Raw genomic sequence first — 22,076 nt, 5'->3', positions numbered from 1 at the left:
CTCATCCAGTTATAGCAGACCATGTGTTTCTAAACAGGAAAAGTTTAGGCTGATAAGCAGAAGAAATTACTTAATAGTAAACCAGTTTTTAAAAATGCGTAGGAAACTTTTTGAGGCTCTTTTTTTTAACTCATTTTCTGAAATTTCTAATGTTTTGACACTTTAAAGCCTTAATCACAATGTATGATGCTTGAAGAATTCCAGTGAACTCTGCAGCTCAAGCATTCAACCAAAAATGCCTCTTTTTGTCCAAAAAATACCATTCCATTGGAAACCTAAAGTCTGAAGGTCTTGAGCGGGTCTGTTCAGTGAGCTCCAAAATTCTGTTCCTGGGAGGCTGTGAAAACTTCCTGCCTTGGAACACCTAAAACCCAAAAGGACTAAATGATCGTCTGGAGGTATACACTGAGTATGCCCTTCTCTGTCTTCCCAGGAAGGGTTATCATTTGTGGGGGCTCTGAAAATGCTCATCCCCTAAAGGGATTCACGCTGGCCACTGAATAAGTGGGAAAAAAATGTGGACAAAAAGTCAACCCAGCTGGCGAGATTACAGAAGGTTGGAAATGAAGGGTTAAACTTAAGTCCTTTTCAACTAATTGTGCCGTCCTACTGCAGCATTTCACAATAAAAAGCGGGTGGATTCTAAAATTTGGACGGATGCATGTGTGTACTCTTAATAACAAAGGAGAGTCATTGTTCAGGTTTTCTATTTTTGGCAATGCAAATAATACTGACACCAACCCAAACCAAAGTCCTGGGCCCTGGAGCCAGAAGCTCTTGTAACCTAAGTCTTGATTCTGCCGCTGAAGTGGACACAATGGAGATGATGACATTTGCTTAGCTATCTTCCAGCTGGGCAGGTTGCTGACATCAGTGAAAGCTGGGAGAATCTGAAGGCTGCTTAATAAATTAGTTCTTTTATAACAAGTATTAGTAGGTTCTAAGGTGGATTTAGAGTTGCCTTCGTAATAGTTACTTCTATAAATCCAGCTGGTGTAACAGCAATTGAAATAAAACTTCTGTCTGAGCACAAGTTGTCCTTGAGACAGGAGTTAGAATCTCTTCTGTCTGTAGTTTAAAGGATTCAAGATTAAAAGCCATATTATTGTTTTTAAATGTCCTTTCATGCACTACTGACACTTCAAGCTTCTGAGCCAGAAGAACATTTTAATATAATTCACAATTTGTAACTGATCAGGTTCATTTACTTCCTGCTCTTTTCTCAATAACACAACCAGCCTTCACAACTTTATACATTTATAGCAATTTTCCATTTTTTACTATCACCCACTGATATTAACATGGCATGACTGCGAGCGTTATGTAAAACAAAAGAGCAGTGATAAAATACTTCCTTAGGTTCAACGATTTTACTTCATGGAAAGATTTTTATTTTTTTTTTAATTTACAAATATGCACTCTAGCCTCCGTGCAGCCCTTTTAAAATAACATAGACCTGCCCGATGGCTGATTTTTAGCAATCACCCCAAAAGACAGGTCGCCTTCAAGGAATAAAAGAAAGGGGATTATCTTGTTTGTAACTTAGAACCACAGAATGGTTTGGATTCAAAGGGACCTTTAAAGGTCATCCCCCCTGCCATGAGCCGGGACATCTTCCACTAGATCAGGTTGCTCAGAGCCCCGTCTAACCTGACCTTGAATGTTTCCAGGCATGGGGCATCTGCAATCTCTGGGCAACCTGGGCCAGGGTTTCACCACCCTCACCACAAAAAAATTCTTCCCTATATCTAGTCTAAATCTACCCTCTTTTAGTTTAAAACCATTACCCCTTGTCCTATCACAACAGGCCCTGCTAAAACCTTTGTCACCATCTTTTCTGTTGGCCCCCTTTATGTACTGGATGGGGCTATAAGGTCTCCCTGGAGCCTTCTCCAGGCTGAACAACCCCAACTCTCTCAGCCTGTCCTCACAGCAGAGGGGCTCCAGCCCTCTGAGCATCTTTGTGGCTTCCTCTGCACCTGCTCCAACAGGCCCTTGTCCTTCTTGTGTTGGGGGCTCCGCAGCTGGACCCAGCACTCCAGGTGGGGTCCCACCAGAGTGGAGTAGAGGGGCAGAATCACATCCCTCGACCTGCTGGCCATGCTTCTTCAGACTGGAATCATATCTTAGATGCAGCAGGCACATCTCTGGACCCTCATGGCCTGATCCAATGCCCTCGAGCCATCCTCCTGGCCGGCTGTGAGGCAACCACTCTGCTTACACAGGCTGGCATATGGATGCAGCAGATTGCCGGATGCCCTTTTGGAAATGCATGAGCCAAAGGTCACTTTACCAGAGGGGATTTTCTCAAAGAAGCTCTGATTTTTCCAGCTTCTGCATAACTGGCATGGGAAAGGCGGGGGTCTCAGCCTTCCCTTTGCTGTTCTGCAGCTGTGTCACTGCTCCCTGCAGCCACGGGCAGACTCTGCTCTGGAGTAAGCAGAAATGCCGACCGAGCCTAGACTGGGGGAATCGTTCTCTGGCTGCCCCTTTCCTGCTCCATTGGCTGAGCCGGGCCCCCTTCCAGTTGCACACCACAGATGGCTAATTAGGATCATGGAGAGAGGAAATGTGGCCTTCTGTGCAGGGAACGCGCTCTTCGTTATGCAGATGAGATCCATCTCTGCCTAACTCATTCTGCCTTTACAGGATGCAAACACAGGCCAACGGAGGGAGCCCGCACATTGGAGCTGGAGGATGGCATGGCACCCGCAGCTGCGGCACAGTCCTGCCCTCGGGGACCAGGAATCTGATTAGGGGCATGGATAAAGCAGAGAAATGGGGCACACGAAACAAGGGAGTGATGTCTGGGAGCAGGAAAGGTAGGCATCCAGAATCTTTTCATCCCCACTAATCTCTTCTTTGAACCCTCCCCATATCCACCTAAAAATATTGTTAGCGCTATTCAACTTCAAGGGACTGTCATTACCTCTCACCCTTAAAATTGCTTTTTGATGCTTGACTATGCTAATTACAATGTGAAAATTACCTCCCAGTATAAATTCACCCAATTCCTTTGACTCTGCGAGTCCTTAACCAGCCAAGTCTCTGTGGCTCACAGAAGGAACCACAGATCTGAGAGCCACGGGGAACCCTGCCAGGTCCCCTGTGTCACACACGGGCCACGAAATCTCACTCTGAAACTTCTGATGCAGGGAGAAGGACTTGTCTTTCCTTCTTCCCTCACAGAGGCTGGAAAATACATCATCATATAGGACTGCAGCCATATATTGTTCTTTGCATTCTGCATCCTTGCTAAACAAAACCTTTCAGCGCAGCAGTGGTTTGTAAGTAATAAAACCAGAATCATTTTTAAAGGACAACATATTTTAAAAATGTATAATTGCATTTTGGCTTGTATTTCCCTGTAAAGCTTTGGGTGTTTTGTAGAAACACTTCAAAAATGTTAATATTTCATTTACACGCAGAAAAACTCCTCTTTTTTTCTCTGTATAAAGAAGTCATCTGTCTTGCTAAGAACATTTTTACGGAAAAAAGAACCTACCGAAGACATTATCATCACGTGAAATGATTACTTTGGTAAATGATCTTTCTTTTTTGGAAGCCTAGTTTTAAAAACTCTAAATAAAACCTGCACTTGCGGTGGCCTTGACCAGAGCTAGGTGATTAATCCAAACAGGGTCCTCAATCATTTTGCTACTTTCAATTTAATTTTGGCTATGTCTGCACACCACTTGGCTTTGTCTACTTTGCAACATTCTTGCTTGATGCTTGGGAAAATGGATAGTTGTGACTGTGGCCAAGATCCTGTATTTAATCAAGAAACAAAATCACACAATCACAGAAAGGTTGAGGTTGGAAGGGACCTCTGGAGGTCATCTGGTCCAACTTCCCTGCTCAAACAGGGCTACATAGACCCAGTTGCCCAGGACCATGTCCAGACAAATTTTAAGTATCTCCAAGCATGGAGACTCCATAACCTCCCTGGGCAACTTGTACCAGTTCTCGGTCACCCTCACAGTGACAAAGTTTCCAGATGTTCAGGCTCCTGTGTTTCAGTTTGTGCTGTCTGGTCCTGTCACAGGGCACCACTGAAAAGAGCCTGGCTCTTTGTACCCTCCCTTTAGGTATTTATATACACGGAGGAGATCCTCCCCAAACCTTTTCTCCGGGCTGAACAGTCCCAGCTCTCTCAGCCTTTTCTCATACAAGAGGTGCTCCAATCCCTTCATCATCTTCATGGTCTTTTGCTGGAGTCTCTACAGTGTGTCCACGTCTCTCTTGTACTGGAGAGCCCAGAACTGGACAAAATACTTGAGGTGGCATCTCAGAAAAGCTGAGTAGAGGGGAAGGACCACCTCCCTCAACCTGATGGTAATACTTTGTCCAATGCAGCCCCAGGATACCATTTGCCTTCTTTGCTGCAAGGGCACTGTGCTGGCTCATGTTCAACTTGGTGTTCACCAAGGTCCTTTTCTGAGAAGCTGCTTTCCAGCTAGGTGGCCCCCAGCTTACCCTGGTGTGTGGGGTTGGTTCTTCCCCATGTGCACGACTTTGCACTTTTCCTCGTTGAACTTCATGAGGTTCCTGTTGGCCCATTTCTCCAGCCTGGGAAGGTCTGGATGACAGTATGGTCCTTCAGCTATCAGCCACTCCTCCCTGTGTGGCATGATCCAGTTTATGACTGCATAACATCCACCTCAAGTAGAAGTAGGTGACTTAACAAACTTCATTCATCAAATCCAGGAACCACAACAATCAACTGCCAGATCGACAGGCTCAGGTCCAACAGCAAAAGCTGGGTACCAACTGCCTGACCCGAATCAGCATGGGCAGCTGGTGGAGGGGGCCACCCTTCAACGTCATGCTGCCTGCCTGCCCACATATGCAATACAGGCAGTTTCCAACCGACAGGCTGAAATACGTGTGAGTACGGATGCAATGCACTTGTTTAATGTTTGCTTACAGTGCCTGAGCTAAACACAGATGGCAGGGTTTGCTATGCGCCGGGGCTCTACAGGCATTTCACTGCCTCAGCTCCTCCTGAACCCTCACAGGCAACGATCCAAAGGCATCACTGCAATATCCTTAAAGCTAATTATCCAGAACTTCAGGCAATGGGAACGGTAACACAGCTACAGAAGTTTTAACAGAGGGTTATCGTTTTTACAGACATTCGGAAATTTTCCTGAGTACAGATGGTTCCTCACCACGATGCACCGAGTCCTCTCTCAGCTGAGCTTGCAGGATGGTCCGTGATGGAGCTATTGCCATCTAACCTCCGTGCAGCTTCCACCCTTCAGGTTCCATTTGTTTGATTGAGTCTTTAAACTTCTTTTTTTTTAATTCCCAACCCCACAACGGGCGCACACACAGCTCCCAGGTGCAGCTTTCCACCGCTTGACTTGCTGGGGTCGGTTTTGCCGTCTGCAGCTGGCTGCCCAATTAAACAGGCAAGGAACTGCCATCTTAGTGCCCGCAGTGCATCTAACAGCTGTCCTGCTCTTGCAGGCTGCTCCAATTTCCATGAAAATGGTTTTAAATATCTGCTTTCCCCTCACACCCACCCTTCGACTTCATGGCAGTGTAATCAGGTCACAATAAACCGTAGCACAGGTGTGTTTGACTCTGCTTTCAAGAACAAGTATTTGGCAAGAACAAAAGTTGTGGGTGCATTCAAGGTGTTTCAGGCTTGGAAAATCTGGCCATTTCATTCACGTGCCTCAAATGTGAAATTAACAGCCAACTTTCAGGAGCAACTTTGAAAACCTTATTGCAGCAAAATGTCTTCTGAAGATGGGAGGCAATGGCAATCCAGAGTGTCATTTAGGTGGGAAAGAGCTGAGTCAAGCAGTTGTAGGGTTGCTTAAGGCCGGATGAAGGAGTCAGTGCTGCTGTGATTAAAACTCCCAGTTCCCAGAGGCATGCGAAAATGCCAGAATTGCAGATTCCACTTTGAAAATATGTCTCTCAGCCCTTGGGCTTGTAAAAGAGAGTCTGAAGACGTACCCTGGGAGTAATCAGTAATGCGCTGACATGTGCCTATGGCCCTGCACAGCTTCTAGCAGGGAGGAGACAGCGAGTACCCTTTACAGAATCACAGAATCATGGAATGGTGGGGGTTGGAAGGGACCTTCGGAGATCATCTAGTCCAACCCCCAGCCAGAGCAGGGTCACCCAGAGCAGGTTGCACAGGAACGCGTCCAGGCGGGTTTTGAATGTCTCCAGGGATGGAGACTCCACCACCTCTCTGGGCAGCCTGTTCCAGTGCTCTTTCACCCTCAAAGTAAAGAAGCTTTTTCTCATGTGGAGGTGGAATTTCCTGTGTTCCAGTTTGTGCCCATTGCCCCTTGTCCTGTCACCGGGCACCACTGGAAAGAGTCTGGCCCCATCCTCTTGCCACCCATCCTTTAGATATTTATAAGCATTGATGAGATCCCCTCTCAATCTTCTCCAGGCTAAACAGCCCCAGGTCTCTCAGCCTTTCCTCATAAGAGAGGGGCTCCAGTCCCTTGATCATCTTTGCAGCCCTCCACTGGGCTTTCTGCAGTAGTTCCTTATCTGTCTTGGACTGGGGAGCCCAGAACTGGACACAGTACTCCAGATGTGGCCTCACCAGGGCAGAGTAGAGGGGGAGGATGACCTCTCTCGATCTGCTGGCCACACTTTTTTTAATGCACCCCAGGAGACCATTGGCCTTCTTGGCCACAAGGGCACGTTGCTGCCTCATGGTCATCCTGTTGTCCACCAGGACTCCCAGGTCTCTCTCTGCAGAGCTGCTCTCCAGCAGGTCAGCCCCTAACCTGTACCGGTGTATGGGGTTATTCCTCCCTTCAGCAGGGAAGGAACAGATCCTTCATCACCACACAGCACCATGCTATCAGGCCCGTGTCCCACGCCGTACCCCTCTTCTGCTCTGTACACCCCATAGCAGATGCAGAGGATCACCCCATTGGTGTCCCACCAGGTCCAGCTGCATCGAGCACGGGCGACTGCCAGGGAGAGGAGCAGTGAAGACTGCTGGGCTCCAGAGGGGACCAATACATCATACCTCCTGCACCCAAAGGCACCTCATCCTCCTGCTCTGACCCTCTGGAGCTGATGTTGCACAAAGAGAGAGGGCAGGCACAGGCAGGGATATTAAGAAAATAGATTTTAGCAAATAAAAAAGACGCCAGATTTGTCCAGCCTGAAAGATGCACAGTGCTACCCTCCTGCTCTTACCTGCCTCCTCCCGGATATTATTTAATTTGGGATAGCTACCAATTTCATAGCTGCATTTTGAGATCCATGGCAATTGCCCAAGTGCCAGAAATCCCTCAGGGGAACTGAGGGGAAGCATTGTCTGTGTTTCCGACACAGACCCGGATTTCTGCCCCGGCACTAACAACGCTGTTAACTTCCAAGGAGTCCTTGGCTCGGCTCAGCATGCCGCCCGCCTCCAGTGCTCCCGACAAGTGACAGCTTCACCTATATACAGTAGCCGTGGGCACAGAAAGGGAGGTCAGATCCCAGCCTGTGTCCTTTTGGCAGAACCCTCCTTTATGGCTCACTTGCCAGCAACAGTAACTAGTGTTTCACAACTTCCTTCTCTGCCACTAGCTCTATTGTAGGCAGACAAAAGGCTTTCTCTTGGCTTGTGATGTTGGGAGACAGAAGGCACCTCTTTTGCCAGAGTCTATGAAATGGTGGTCTCAGCAGTAGGGAAAAAAAATAGCTTTTCGGGCTGCTGAGTTTGCTGGCATCAGCAATTGTCGACTTAGAGAACGAGACAGCTCCAGAACACTGCGGGCTGATGGCAGTTATTTCTGCATCAGTTAATCGGGAGCGGGAGTTCCACTTGGTACACAAAACATTTCCACTCCCATGTGTTGTCCAGAGTGAGTATTTTCCTTCCTAATTTTAAACCTGCTACTTAAGCACAAATATGAGTACCTTTCCCTCCAAATAATTTTGCATAGGAACCCCCACCATGCCATGGGACAAGGGAAACTGCCTGGGGTCTGCTGAGCTCATTTGACTCATGGCAACTGTGAGTCCATCCTTACGTGCACACCTGGCTCCATGGACACTCCACAGGCAAATAAGTCATAGCTGAGCAGACAAGAGGTCTTAAATCAGGATCTAAATACCTATATCTCTATCTATAAAAATTTATATAGTCTTGGCCACGAGGAAAATTCTGTTACTTTGCAAACTTTAGACAACACACTTTAATCCATTTATTGAAAAGCTTTGGCAATGAAATAAAAATTGGTGTATTTTTTACACAGTTTTATACCTCACTGCAAAATGATATGGTAGCTTTGGATAGGAAATGCAGAATATCTTATCTTTATATATAAATATCATCCTATCCAGAAGTACCTGGGAGGAAAACGGAGGTAGACAGGAAGGTTTAAAGTAAGGTGTATTTGGCCACATCCCCAAAGTTAATACTCTGCTCTTTTAGGAAGTGCTAGAAAAATCTCAACAAGCTGGAAGGGATGAGTAACATGGACCTAAATTCTGCAACAGAGCACATCCAAAAGACAAGTAACACTAAGACTAAAGCGGGTCCTTGGTTCATTACTGATGCAGAAGGAACAATTCACCTCCCGGGTTATCTTTACCAGCATGAAGACTGAATTACATGGTGTGGCTGGTAATGAATTTCTACCCCACCCCCTCCAAAACACGGCGATTAGAAGTATTGCCATGGGGTTGTGCTGCCATTGTCATGGAGGAGGTGAGCAGCAGTGCGCTCACATAGTAGCTGGTTGAACACCATCTCAGGACCCTCTCTGGCACACCTCTAGAGCTGGCCTGGCCACCAGCACATGGCCTGCTGTGAAATGGAGATCTCAGCTCTGAGATCCAGCCACCTCATCTGAAGGGAGAAGAAGATCTCATCAGGAAGACAGATGAATTAATAACTGATAATTAGTGAATAATGAGAAGAAACCTGGTGCCTCTCAGTGGTTCTATCTCTCACTTTGCTTTTCTTGAGACTACCTAGAAGTGAAAGTTTTGTGTTACCTGAAAGATTGTCCCTCTCTCAGAGAGGAGAAAACTGCATTTTTAACTTCTTTTCAGTTCAATAGAGTTGTGATCTTTTCTAGCCCCAGGTCAGCTTGGGAGATCTGAAAAGACTAGAAGACAGCAGAAGACCCCTAAGTGGCAGAACAATCTTAACGAGCTCTCAATTGCTGGGCTACAAGTGAATTCAATGAAATCAACAGACAAATGAGTTGCTGATGAAGTCAACAAAATTACATCAACAGAGACTATAGTTTCAAGGGTCTGGATTTTCTGATGGCCTTCGATAATGTAACTCCTGGCATCCGTGAACTTCCTCTCCCATCTGCAAGACCAGAGTGTCTTCTTCCTCATACAAGAACTGCACTGGTGGGCAGATGGATTCACCCCTCCAATTAGCTAAGGATAAGCCAATTGGTTTATAATAAAAACATAGTGTGTCAGTGTAAAGTCTATTGAGAGTCTACCTGCTCATCAGAGCGTTTCAACCAGATTTGACAGATTAATTTTCATGTAATTCTCCACTTCCTTTTTAAAGCAGATGTACCAAAATAACTTACAAATATATATATATAGTTATCCATCCATTCATCCATCCATTTATCCATCCATCTGTCTACCTATTTTTGTGACAGGAAATACTGAAAATTCACTGCAAACCCAAACAAGACAGGCTCAATTCAGTAACCTCAACACATGTGTCTAGAGCCATTTCGAACTCTCTCAGCTGAGACACCCATCCAGCATGGGCAGATACGACATAGGACCTCCAGGAGATGCAGATCCTTCCAGCCCAGCTGGAATTCACACAGGGTATCTTAGGGCATCCCAAAGCTCTAGAGATATCCTGGAATCATAGAATGGTTTAGTTTGGAAGGGACCTTAAAGATCAGCTAGTTCCAACCCCTATATATGCTCAGTCAAGTGATTCAAGTCCAGGTTTTCCAGACAAGATAAGGCTGCCAAGGTTCAGATGTGAACTTTGAGGCATTTATTAATTTGTAACATACTAGAAGTTTGCTTTTTACCATAGCATTTAACCAACTGCGATCTGACTCCTTTTTCTACTGGCGTTTGATGTGCCACTGAGCTACAGAAATAACCACGGATTTCAAGGGCTTCCAGCACATGAACTAGCTTCTTTCCCAAGTACTGCATCTTGTTTTATTTTGCTTCTCCACTTAGTAGAAAGTAGGTCTCACTTTTTCCAGGATGGGTCGAGTTACCAGAGGGAGGTTTCTTCCTGCCATTAAGGGATCTGCTGACAGTCTCAGGCTTGGGGACCAGCTCAGATCCAGCCCACCAAGGCTGAAGCTGTTCCCTCAGGACTCAGTATGTCATGACCTGTCCTGCTGCCACCCACACCTTTCATGGCATAAGGGTGCCTGGGCAATGCAGCCCAGAATGGGAGATGGCACATTCCTTTCTGGTAGGGTTAAAAGGGATTCTACTGACTCCCACAGGGAGACAGGGGCTTCTTGAGGCAGAAAAAAAAAATGAACAAGCACTCTGCTTTCCTTTTATGAGTTGTACCATGGCCTTCCGCTGATCTTCTCGCACCTTAATTTTCTGTACTTAAAATGAAGCTCTACAGGCTCTACCTGCATACATGTCAAATAATTCCTTTAAATGAGCAGAATGTCCTGGAACAGTGGGATTTTCTGGTTGCGTTGCCATCCATTGTATGAATCCCTGATTGCAAGGGATTTAAAGAATGTCAAAACAAGAACAAGAGAGCTGAGAGCTCAAATTCTATTGAAATCCTCTGAAAACTTCAGTTTAGCAGAGTAAAATGAAGTTGTGAAGTTCCTGGAAATCTATAGATTTTTCAAAGAATAATATAGCAAGGTGCTAAGCAATTTATTTAGAACCGGTCTAAAAAGCTTAAATTTTTATTTATGATAGCTTCAAATGCACTAGACTGCGTATTTGTGGCAAACTGCTGCAAAGACAACAAGCAAAGAAAAACGCAGGCTCATTCAAGAATTATTCCCAAACAGCAAAGATCTATGGATTATGGAATCCCCACAAGGGACCATGTACATATATTTATGCCATACTGACTCTTCTAACCATTAAAAAATTACAGACGCAAGGTAAAATACTTTCATTTCGACCTTTGTGCCCTACATTCAGATTTTGAAAAACAGTCTTCCAGGCTGTTTTTTCTAGGATTCTGCCTTATACAGAGTTATCCACAGGGACCCTGCCTCCTTCCTTCACTGCTAAGATGAAAGGCAAGAGCCTTCCAGGAAAGCGAAGATGGATTTGTGGCCAAGGAGCTGCCTGTGGAAGTTGCAGCTGGTGCCAAATACCTCCCTAAGAGATTATAAGGTGATGTGATTTCTGGCTGCAGCCGATGAGGGTTAGCAGCTAGTGCTTAGACTGCGACTTCTCCTGGTCAGTGCTCTCCCTGCCTTGCCTGGACCAAGATTATGGCACTCCCATACTGCACGCAGAGCCCCTTCCTAGCCCTGATTGCATAATGACATGCTTTAAACTCACCTGAAAACACACCAAAAAAGGCAAAAAAATATGATTTTTGCTAAACTTCATTTTTCTGGTAGAACTGCATTGGGAAGTAGTCATACGTCATGTTTTCTCAGGAGACCTCCCGTATCAGAAACCATCAGCAGACTGGGAACGCATCATCGGAAACCCCCCTCCAACTCCCAGCCTAAATCTTACCAAAGCTCAGATGAAGCTTGTGCAACATGGACAGAGATTTAAAGCTGCTTCCCATCAATATATCTTGTGCTTGTAAATCACAAACGCTACCGGTGTCAGGCACACTTAAAATCAATGGAGAACCTAATCTCCACTCCGCTTGGGTATTGATTTAACTACATTGACTTAAATTCAAATATAGTAAATCAATAGAGCTCCCTAGCACTGACACAAAAACGCAGGTTAAAGGTACTTCTATCAGTGTAGCTTGTCCTAAGAAAAATAATTTTAGTAGGATTTTTTTTTTCCTGGGTTTCCCTCTGGATATGGTTGGACAGTCACAAGCAGACAGGTTAGTTCCTTAACAACATAAGAGGCAACAGCGTTGCTGAAAGGAAAAAATCTCCAGGAGAGGCTGGAAAACCAGAAGGCAGTAGGCACCGCTATGTCCTGCAAAGCTCAGCTGTCCCTGCTTGCGTATGCCCATGCGCATAACTGGACATGTGAATTCTGCCAGTTTTCTGTCAGACTGAAGTGAAGTAACTGAAGCCACTTGCACCAGCAGTCTGACGTTAAATTGAACCATCGTGGGACCCGGAGAGGACTGGATTCTGTGCCAGCTTGTAGTGGAAATTTCTTACTGGGTCTGAGGCAAAGAATATTAATAACAAAATCAGAAGAGTGGATGCATACAAATGGTAGCAATGCATAATATGAGGCAGATTGTCTCCTAGCAACACAGGCTTTAGGCTGGTTAGTTTTGGTTAGCATTTTCTGACTAACAGCTGCAGTTTTTATGTGTACTGCTGCTCACTTGCCTACCTGTGCTGAAAGACAGAGAAAAAGCAATAGAGAACATAGGATCAGATCCATCTGTGCTTGACTACATGTCTGAATGTGAGATATCTGTGCGTGACGGACTTGCCAGTGCCCCAAAAAATGATGGGCTGAAAGCACCTCTAGGGATGGGTGAACTAGCTCAGACCTGGACCTTGTGTTGCAGGTAGCTAAGCCAGGGCACACGAGTTTCACCTCCACTGTGTTCTGGCACTTCTCACCTTCCCTATCCCCATCCCACAGTACCATGTGCTCCAGGAATACCCCATGGCTAGTTATGCTCCCAGTATCATCAGCAAGAGACCCTTGACTTCACCGGTAATAGGGCAGAGCCCTTAGCTTCTGTTTATTTATGGATTTTGTCTGTGGCTTTATTTACACCGTGTCCTCAGAGAATAATGTAGGAAACAAGCTTCTCTGTGTGTGTGAGTGTGTCCACCTGTGTGTATGTACAGGTCTTGGCATATTGGGACCTCTGCTCACCTATTGCAGGGTAAATAATTAATGATTGTATGTCTCTAGAAGCCTTTTCTGAAGGTGTTTGAAAAATGCCTTGCACTGCTAAGGTTCTACAAAAGTAATTCCTAATAAACCCCCCACCCATCCGCTTAGACAGTATCTGTGACCAATATGGGCTTGCTGCCGGTGTCAACTAAAGGTCTGATCTGGGGTTTCTGCAAGTACACTTCAGGACCAGCTCCTTAATCAGGCTCACAAGCTCTGCTTTCTCCGTTCAGATCTCGCTCGCTTCTGCCCAGCCTGTCAGTACTTCCAGAGCTCAGCCTCTCTCATCTTCCTGGAGAGCTCCACAGATTTTAAATCCAGTTTCCTTTCTGCAAGAGGAAAGAATGTGAGAGATGCTTTAGAGCGCACGTAAGTTTTCATGTTGTCCTTAGCTCCTCTGTGCTGCCGGAGAGGAAAAAATCACCCAATTCACACATATGCTGCAGAGCAATTGCTGTAACGCAGAGGGTGGTGGAGTCAGGGAGAGCAGCTGCTGCACCCCAAATGACAGTCCCCTTGATCACCTTTGTAGCCCTCCGCTGGACTCTCTCCAGTAGTTCCCTGTCCTTCTTGAACTGGGGAGCCCAGAACTGGACACATTACTCCAGGTGCGGCCTCACCAGGGCAGAGTAGAGGGGGAGGATGACCTCTCTCGATCTGCTGGCCACACTCTTTTTAAAGCACCCCAGGATGCCATTGGCCTTCTTGGCCACAAGGGCACGTTGCTGCCTCATGGTCAGCTTGTTGTCCACCAGGACTCCCAGGTCTCTCTCTGCAGAGCTGCTCTCCAGCAGGTTAACCCCTAACCTGTACCGGTGTATGGGGTTATTCCTCCCCAAGTGCAGGACCCTATTCTTACCCTACACCAGCTCTTCTGTCTCACTTCCTTCCCCATAGTTCAGGATCTCTACAGCCTTCTTCTCCCCAAGAGAAAGGCTGTAAAATAAATCTTACTAGTCACCAGAGAAATCACACAGGAGAATGAGTCACAAGAAGTGCCCAGCCATTAAAATAGCTTATGCCAACCCTTGCGCTTTACTAGGACAAAAGCAGCAGATTCACAAGACACAAAGCCACTAGAAATTGAAGCTTCATTCAGTACATGGAACTGTCTGGTTTTGTCCTACATTCAGTTTTTATCCGCCATGAAAAACTGTCTGGGTAAGAGGAGAGCAAGCAGGTTTTTGACGTACAAAGAAAGCAAGGCCTGATTAACTGAAGAGGGAGAAGGGATTTCATTTATTTGGGTTATTTAAAACTCTGCACTCTTTGTTAACAGCTGCTGAACTTGAACAAGCAACCTCTCTCTGAAGGAGTCGGCACTGCTCCTCCTTCACTGCAGAGCTGGGAAAGTGCCCATCCGCAAGCGTGAGTCACCCGGACAGGCCTCCAACAAAGACTGCTCTGGCTAGGATGAAAGCGTAAGCCCCAAACTCTACACTTTTCCTGGCCTAAGCTGTAAGTAGATGAGAACAGGGAGGGAGGGAATACAGAACTATTTATTTCCCTTTTCTGCTTAGGTTTAGAAAGGATAAAGAAAAGAAAGAGTCTGCGGGCAGGGACCCAGAGGGATAAATGAATGCGACTAGACAATGAGACTCCAAACACCAGCAATTTGCTTTAAAACCTCAAAAACCTTATCTGAGCTCACCAAGGTGAGTATCTGCCACCTTAAACTTTTCACAGACGTTTGGCTGGGGCACAAGGGTACCCACCATGCAACTGACTTCAGCAACGATTTTTGTGGGTCCGTTACCACTGGCTCCACAGGATGGGGAGTTAATGCCAAGACAAAAGAGGGGATGCTGCAAAGTGGCGAATGCTTTTACACTCTTAGAAGCCTGTGGGAGTAGAAGGCACACAAAAGTCAGGGGTGTTGACTGCCACAAGCCACTTGCTAAGATCACGCGCACCTCTCCTGTGAAGACAGGCTGAGATGGGATCGTTCAGCATGGAGAAGAGGAGGCTCTGGGGAGACCTTATTGATCCTTCTTGTACTTCAAGGGGGCCTACAGGAAAGATGGGGAGGGACTCTTGATCAGGGAGTGTAGTGATAGGATGAGGGGTAACAGTTTTAAACTGAAAGAGGGGAGATTTAGATGAGATATCAGGAAGAAATTCTTTACTGTGAGGGTGGTGAGACACTGGCCCAGGTTGCCCAGAGAAGCTGTGGCTGCCCCATCCCTGGAGGTGTTCAAGGCCAGGCTGGATGGGGCTTTGAGCAGCCTGGTCTAGTGGGAGGTGTCCCTGCCCATGGCAGGGGGGTTGGAGCTAGATGAACCTTATAGGTCCCTTCCAACCCAAACCATTCTATGACTCCCTCTTCCGTGGTGTAAAACACATGGCAAAGCGGAGGGCACAGTGGTGCCAGACCCGCTCCTAAAAGATGTTGATAATCTGCAAATAGTGGATTTTCAAGGTGATATTGAATGATGTTATTACTATTTGGCAATGTTTTGTTTAATTTTGTACCTATAATAAATCCTGAACGTAAGCCTTGGATTGTGTCGGTCCGTCACGTGAGTAAATATAATGAATGTACAATTAATTGAATTAATGAGTAAGGTGATACACCAATGAAGCACTCCTCTCTCGTGGTAGAATGCATCTTACTGAAAGCAGCGGGGTTTTCCTACTAGCTTTTACAGCATAGAGCAGCGTAGACCATCTGTGGTTTTAAATGAAGGATGAAAGTCTTTCACTTCTACCCATCTAATCTGTCCCACCAGGACCCACAGCAGATAAGCGCTCTTCAGCACAGGGGGAGGAAGCTGATCTGCGGAATCCTCTGCATATCTTCTGGCCAGACTGATCCAATGTTTCTCTGCACCCCACAGAATTCCTGTTGGTTTGGCTCATTTCTTCACTTTTCACTTTTATTATGACTGAAAGTTCTTTGAGCAGATCTTGTCTTTTTGCTCTGTGGTTGAACAGCACTCAGCGGAATAACCTCTGGGCATGAGAACAGGCCAGGAAAATCCCCAAATGATAACCCGGGAAAATCCAGAGCTGAAACTGCAGCTTATGCTTCTTCAAAGGGCAGGCCCATGGAAGACATCGGTGCTGCAGATGTGTCTGCTGAAGTTGGCCTAAAACAACTTCTCAGTGGAGTGGGACTTGTCCCTTGTGCAGAAAGCAGCGCGTCTTCTGCAGCAGCTTTGCTGCAAAGACTTCAGGGATTCCCCTTCCCACTTCCAAAGAAGCGAGGAGTCCTTCATCAGAACATCAGAACGTGGAGGGATTTTACAACACAAACCATCTGATTGCACAAAGCCCCTGTGGTAGGATCAGTCGATAGAATGTGTTCCTAGTCTGCAAAGTCTTTCAGTCTCCATAAACACGTGCAGCTTTCCACAGAAGTGATAGCTATTCTTTTAGTGGCAGCTATCTGGATCCAGGTCATTACAACCAGAATATCACACGGTAAAAAATACAGGGTGCCTGAATGACCTCTGAAGGCCTGAAGCTGTCACTAAGGGAGAACAGTGCAGCTGTCTGTTCACCAGCAGCGCAGCCTCCCTCCTCCGCACCCCTGGCCTTTCCCACTTTCGGTCTGGAAAGGTGGGCAGGGATTTCAGTTTATCTATTCAGTCATCAGCTGATGAGCTGCCAACAACTATGTTAATTTTCCCCTGTTGTAATAGGCCATTTAGGGCTACAGCCAATGGCCAGGGAAGCTGCTGGAAAGAGTCCCACTGATTTCAATGGCTGTTCAACAGCATGCAGCCATATACGCCAAAAATTAAACACAGATCCTCCAAATCCGCTCTGCACAGGCCACAGGACTGTCCTCTGTTCCTCATAATTATCATTATTATTGTTATTACTGGATTTGAATTAAGGCCCATGAATGCAGATGGACAGAGATTTTTATCGATCAGATATTTTGTCATTTAACTAGGACTTTCTCAGAACTTAAAACAAAGGAGAGTGGTTCCAGATGCTGCTCTTTTCCTTTTGTATCCCTGCAGCTGCTGACCAGCTACAGTGTCCACAGCAAAATCTGAATTTCTTTTAAGTTAATTGTAAAATCTGTCCAAAAATTCTTTACATACTGGAACAAGAAAATAAAAACCTTAAGCTGAACAGCAGAAACTGGTAAAGCTGCCAAAGGAATGTTAACAAGTTAGCTAAAGACAGGGATCATTAACACTTAAAAAAAAAAAAAAAAAAAAAAGACTGTTCTGTAGTTTGAAAAAAAGAACTTTAATTTCATCTTTTAGCTTTATAGATAACGGTGGGTTTGTGGGAAAGGAAATCGTTCGGCCAGCTCTGCATGGATCCCATTAACACTTTTTTAATAAAAGGAGCTCTCAGAATCTATCACCACTTTGATCTCAGTTCAATAAAGCTAATCTTAGCATTGGTTTTAACATGGACATTTAATTGTGTTTAATCACCTTCTGCAAAAATCAATTTAGTTGACATGATACTGACCAGGACTGGTCAGCAGAGATAAGGAAGAGCTATGTTCTAGCTACTCCATCCTATTACACTCACCTCTAAGCAGGCAACTAATTAATATGGTTATCCTCATAACACCCTTGGGAGGAAGGGAAAATGCTACTCTTGGTTGTTTGGGGTTTTTGTGAGATAAAGAACTCAGTAAAATTACTTCCTCAAGGTCACATAGTAAATCTCTGACAGTGCACAGAATGAACTTCTTGTTTCAAGCTGTCACCCTCACCCCTAAATCAGTTCTTTGCCTAAAATTAAGAGTTTTGTCACTAACTGACCTGATGCTGATCACAACCTATTTTGGTAGTCAGATCTCCTTAAATTCCTAGTTTAAACATCACTCAGTTTTGTATTGAACTTGCCCTACAGAGTATGAACTTCATGCTAGTGCTCAATGAATACAAGGTTTTCCACCGAGAGCACAGGAATATTTTACCATGGAGCTTGCTTGGAAAGCTCTGGGATTGCCTCATGGCACCCTTTGTAATTCATGTCATAACTTAGGTCTGCATTATTAGCCATAACCTTTATATTTACAGAGCATCCTCCAGCCAAGGATCTCAGTACACTTCCTATCTATTAATAAAACCTTTCAAATTCCTGCAAAGGGAATTTGACATCGTTTAGGAGATGGAAAAACTGGGACATGGAGAGGAAGAGGGCCAAAATTTTAAAGGGATATTATTTGAAGATTTTTCTATTATTTTCCTTGGGGAAAAAATCATTTGTATGTATGTTTAAAAGTTTTCAGACTTGACAAGAGTAATAAATTTGTTCAGCCAACCATGACCATCATAGATGTGCCTAGAGACAATAGTGCCTTATAACAGTCTACAGCAATTCTCAAAACAGCAATGAGAATATTACATATTTCTCTTTTTATTAACACAGACTATACATGCAATTATCTGTGGCACGTGCTTATTCTTACTTTAAAGAAAATCACACATATTTGATTTTCAGAATGGCCAACAAAGCCTTGTCAAAGGTGACTTGTGCTAGTTCTCAGTTCTAGCTATGAAGTATGTTTGCTGCGTTTAATTAGCCTTTAGTGCCTCCTTACTCCTGTCAAGAATAATCAGCAACTGGCTGAATGGCAGCAGAGCACTGTACCCGAGTACCCTGGAAGAGGCTCGTATCTTCAGGACAACACTGCTGTCAGACTGGAGGCATTCGCCAGTTCCCTTGGGATACTTCCGCATGGGTCATCAGCTCTTCCAGTGAACACTGATCAATGTCTCAGGTACAGGCTGGAGGTTTGGTTGTTTCAGGTTATAAGAAAACCAGATTTTTCCTACTTTGTGACTCAAGTTTGTGATGTGGAGTGCAATAAAGGATGGTTTGTTTTGCAGGCACTCAAAGCTTTTTCAAGAAGAGAAAGAGAACTAACATTCTTTACTTCCAAGCAAAACGAAATAGACATTCAATATGCTTTATGTCATCTAAGATACAAAAAAAATCTTGGGATATTCTCTAATAAGCACTCTGGTGTAAGTAAAAAAAAAAAAATCTGGCTTCAAGTTTACTGCAAACCTACTGAGCTGCCAAACAGACTAAATGTTGCAGATGAGTTGTAGCATGGCAATTACACGCTGCGTTTATGCCACCTACAGGCATTAACATCAGCCCTTCAACAGGTTTGCCTGCCAAGCTTTCTTCCTACTTTTTTCGCCTGCTGTGGGGAGACTCCATAGCAGTCAGCCCTGACCTTCGACCCATAAAAACATTATGTTAGCTTATTAAAAATTAACACAAGTACTTAATTAATCTGATCCACTAACTGGACTTGTCTCTTCCCTATCACTTAGGTACTGTGACTATGAAGCAATGAGGATACTGAAATTAACTTTATCAAGCGCCTTTTGTAATGAGTGGCAAGTATTACAGCAAACCCAGAAATAGCCTACAGCTTCCACCCAAACCCAGCAACTTTGGGGGTGATATACAGACAGACCTCCCAACAGCATGTATAAGCAATGCAATTATTTAGGGGGATTTAGGTAATGAGTTTGAGAAGCCTCTTTTTACGCAATAAAGAAAAAAAATACCTCATGGATGCTTTTATGAAGGCAAGCGATGGGGATGGAAGTTTTCCATCAGTAGGATGTCAGCACCTCTCACGCTGTCCTGGGGAAGAGGCTGTTTTCGAAGCCAGGGGTGAGGTGCCACCTGCAGGACCACAGTCCAGGCTCCCACCGCATCCAGGCTGTCCCACAGCTCTCCTCAGAACCAACTCCACTGGCCCTGTTCACATCCCATGGCCAGAGATATCACAGCCATGGTCTTGCAGCTGCCATCTCTGGCCCCCTTGGAGCTTAATTTCATGCGAATTCAGTCAGAACATGCACAAAATAATTAAAAGAAGTTCTCTCATCCTTCTTTCCTCACCCCAAGGGACATTTTAGAGTATATACTATTTACCAGCCACAACACAGTCTATTACTCAATAGAGACACTTGTTTCCACTTTAAGTAACTCAGCAGATGTTACTGCCTTTTTGCCGTAATCTCGGTGATTTTCCTGCAGTCAGCCTGCTACGCACAGTGCCAGGGGGATCCCCTTTTGCATTCAAGCCTCTCAGGCTGCCGGCAAGCTCTCGGCACAGAAAGAGGTTGGGTGAGCTCATGTTGCACTGTGCTAACAGCAGGTCTCAGGGTGGCAGGTCCGGATTTTTGATGGCTGAGAGGTGTGCCACAGACTGGGAAAGAGGGGGCAGCTCTGATGCCATGAAGGTTTGGGCCACTGGTTTGTCAGCCGGGAAATAATACTAAGAGTTTTCAGCAGAGTACCTGTCTAAATTCAGAGGTGAGTTTGTTGCAGGGGGAGCATGGTGGGTTTGTTTGATGCAGGTACCTGGAGATGTGCAGGACTCCGGGCAGAGTGGGGCTGGATTTCTCTCCTCCTTCTGACTAAGAGGAAAAACTCTCCCTGAGGTGTGAAAGACGAATTGCATCCTGAATCCAGGCTGCTGCTCTGATCAGTGTTCGCCTCCTCAATCCTTTAATGAACAACAAGCACATTAGGGCTTTCACTTACTTACAGAACTGCCATAGCAAGCAGTGCAGCCTCTTCCACTTTTATTTAGAAGTGGGTTTTTCATCCCGTCTCTCAGCTCACTCAAGCTCAGTACAGCCTCAGAGCTTCCCATTAGCTAAGGACACCATGCAACAGGACAGGAAGGGCACAGACACACGGATCTTTTAACTCCTCAAAAAAACCTACTGGCCACCACAAACCCTTGCCAAGGCATTTCTTGCCTTGCTTACACCTGGAAGGAACATTAACTGCTTTAGTTAAGATAAGCAGAACTTCTGTGTGTCCATCCTGACGTGTCCATGGCATAACTGGAAAATAACCATGAATGTGCTTAACTGTGTAGGAAATGTTAGCAGTGTGGCCACAAGCACTTTTTGAGGCACAGATTACACATACTGGTGTGTTAGGGATAATAGAGAATGGTCCAATTGAGACACGACGGAAAATTACTAGTTGAACCAAACCCAGTATACATGCCGAGAAAAAGGACCTCAGTACTGTTGCTGCAAAAACTATGTGTGTATCCATGAGAACCTGACCGTCAGAGAAGAAGATAACAAGAAGGGAGTACAACAATGGTTGTATCAGGTTGTAACAGGTATCAGACAGCCGCTGTTAGCAAAGCTGGATTGTGAGCCTGGTAAGGCTCGCTGCATGCGCTGGGCACGTGTGCAGTGACTCTGGCCTGTACTTTTCCACTCAATCCGGTGCGGGATATAAGGGGGGCTGTCTCTGGCCAGAGATGGGGAGAGAGACACGAGCGCACTTTGAAGATACAGGGGACGCCCTGAAATGCTGTGCCTGCCCCCCCTCCTCTGCCGTACCGATGGAACTCCTCATTATCCTGCTGCTCAGCGATGCTACTACGGTCTATGGGGTTGGTAAGACTCGAGTAACTTTTGGGACATCTGGGAACTGCTTAGCAAGGCTTCGCAATAAAGCTGAATTCACTGCTTTTTTTTTCTCTGTAGCAAGGCTTCACCATCAAGCAGAGTTAACCCTTTTTTTCCTTTGTGTGGGCTCTGGTTTGTACATTGGAATCTTTAAAAAGAACTGGTTAGAACTGGTCTATTGTTGTAAGTGGTGCAACTGGTATTAGGATTTGGGGGAAAGCACAGGAAAACTATTCTTGGATGGTTTCTGCGCCTGGGGTTTCTTTTCTCCTTTACCCTCCTGTCTTCAATGTCTCTTCTCAGACTCCCTCCATTTTTACCTTTGACAAAAGCACCACTTCTATCATCGCTTTCTTCTACAACACCTTTCTCCAGTCCCCACAGGTCTCTCCTGCTTACCCTTCTCTTTTCATTCCTCCATTTAGAGGAGCCAGAAAGGAGCTACAATTTGGACACACTTCAGAGGTATTGTTTTCAGTTGTACAAGTTTCACCTTTATCAGCACTGTGATCATCTCCCAAGCATAGACTGCCGGCAGCCTGAGCTCCAGCCTTTGCTCAGACTTCAGCAAGCTCAGTTACTGAAAGGAAGATTGTCCTGTGACTTAAGAAGCCCAGGATCAATTTTGGGACACAAAATCCCTTTGCAATTCCAGATAGCTCCATTCCCCTCTATGTGATCTCCATCCATTCCTTTAGTCCT

Source organism: Chroicocephalus ridibundus, chromosome 1 (genome assembly GCF_963924245.1).
Source record: "Chroicocephalus ridibundus chromosome 1, bChrRid1.1, whole genome shotgun sequence".
NCBI lineage: Eukaryota > Metazoa > Chordata > Aves > Charadriiformes > Laridae > Chroicocephalus > Chroicocephalus ridibundus.
The sequence above is the reverse complement of the archived record's forward strand: the minus strand, read 5'-3'. Positions refer to the sequence as shown.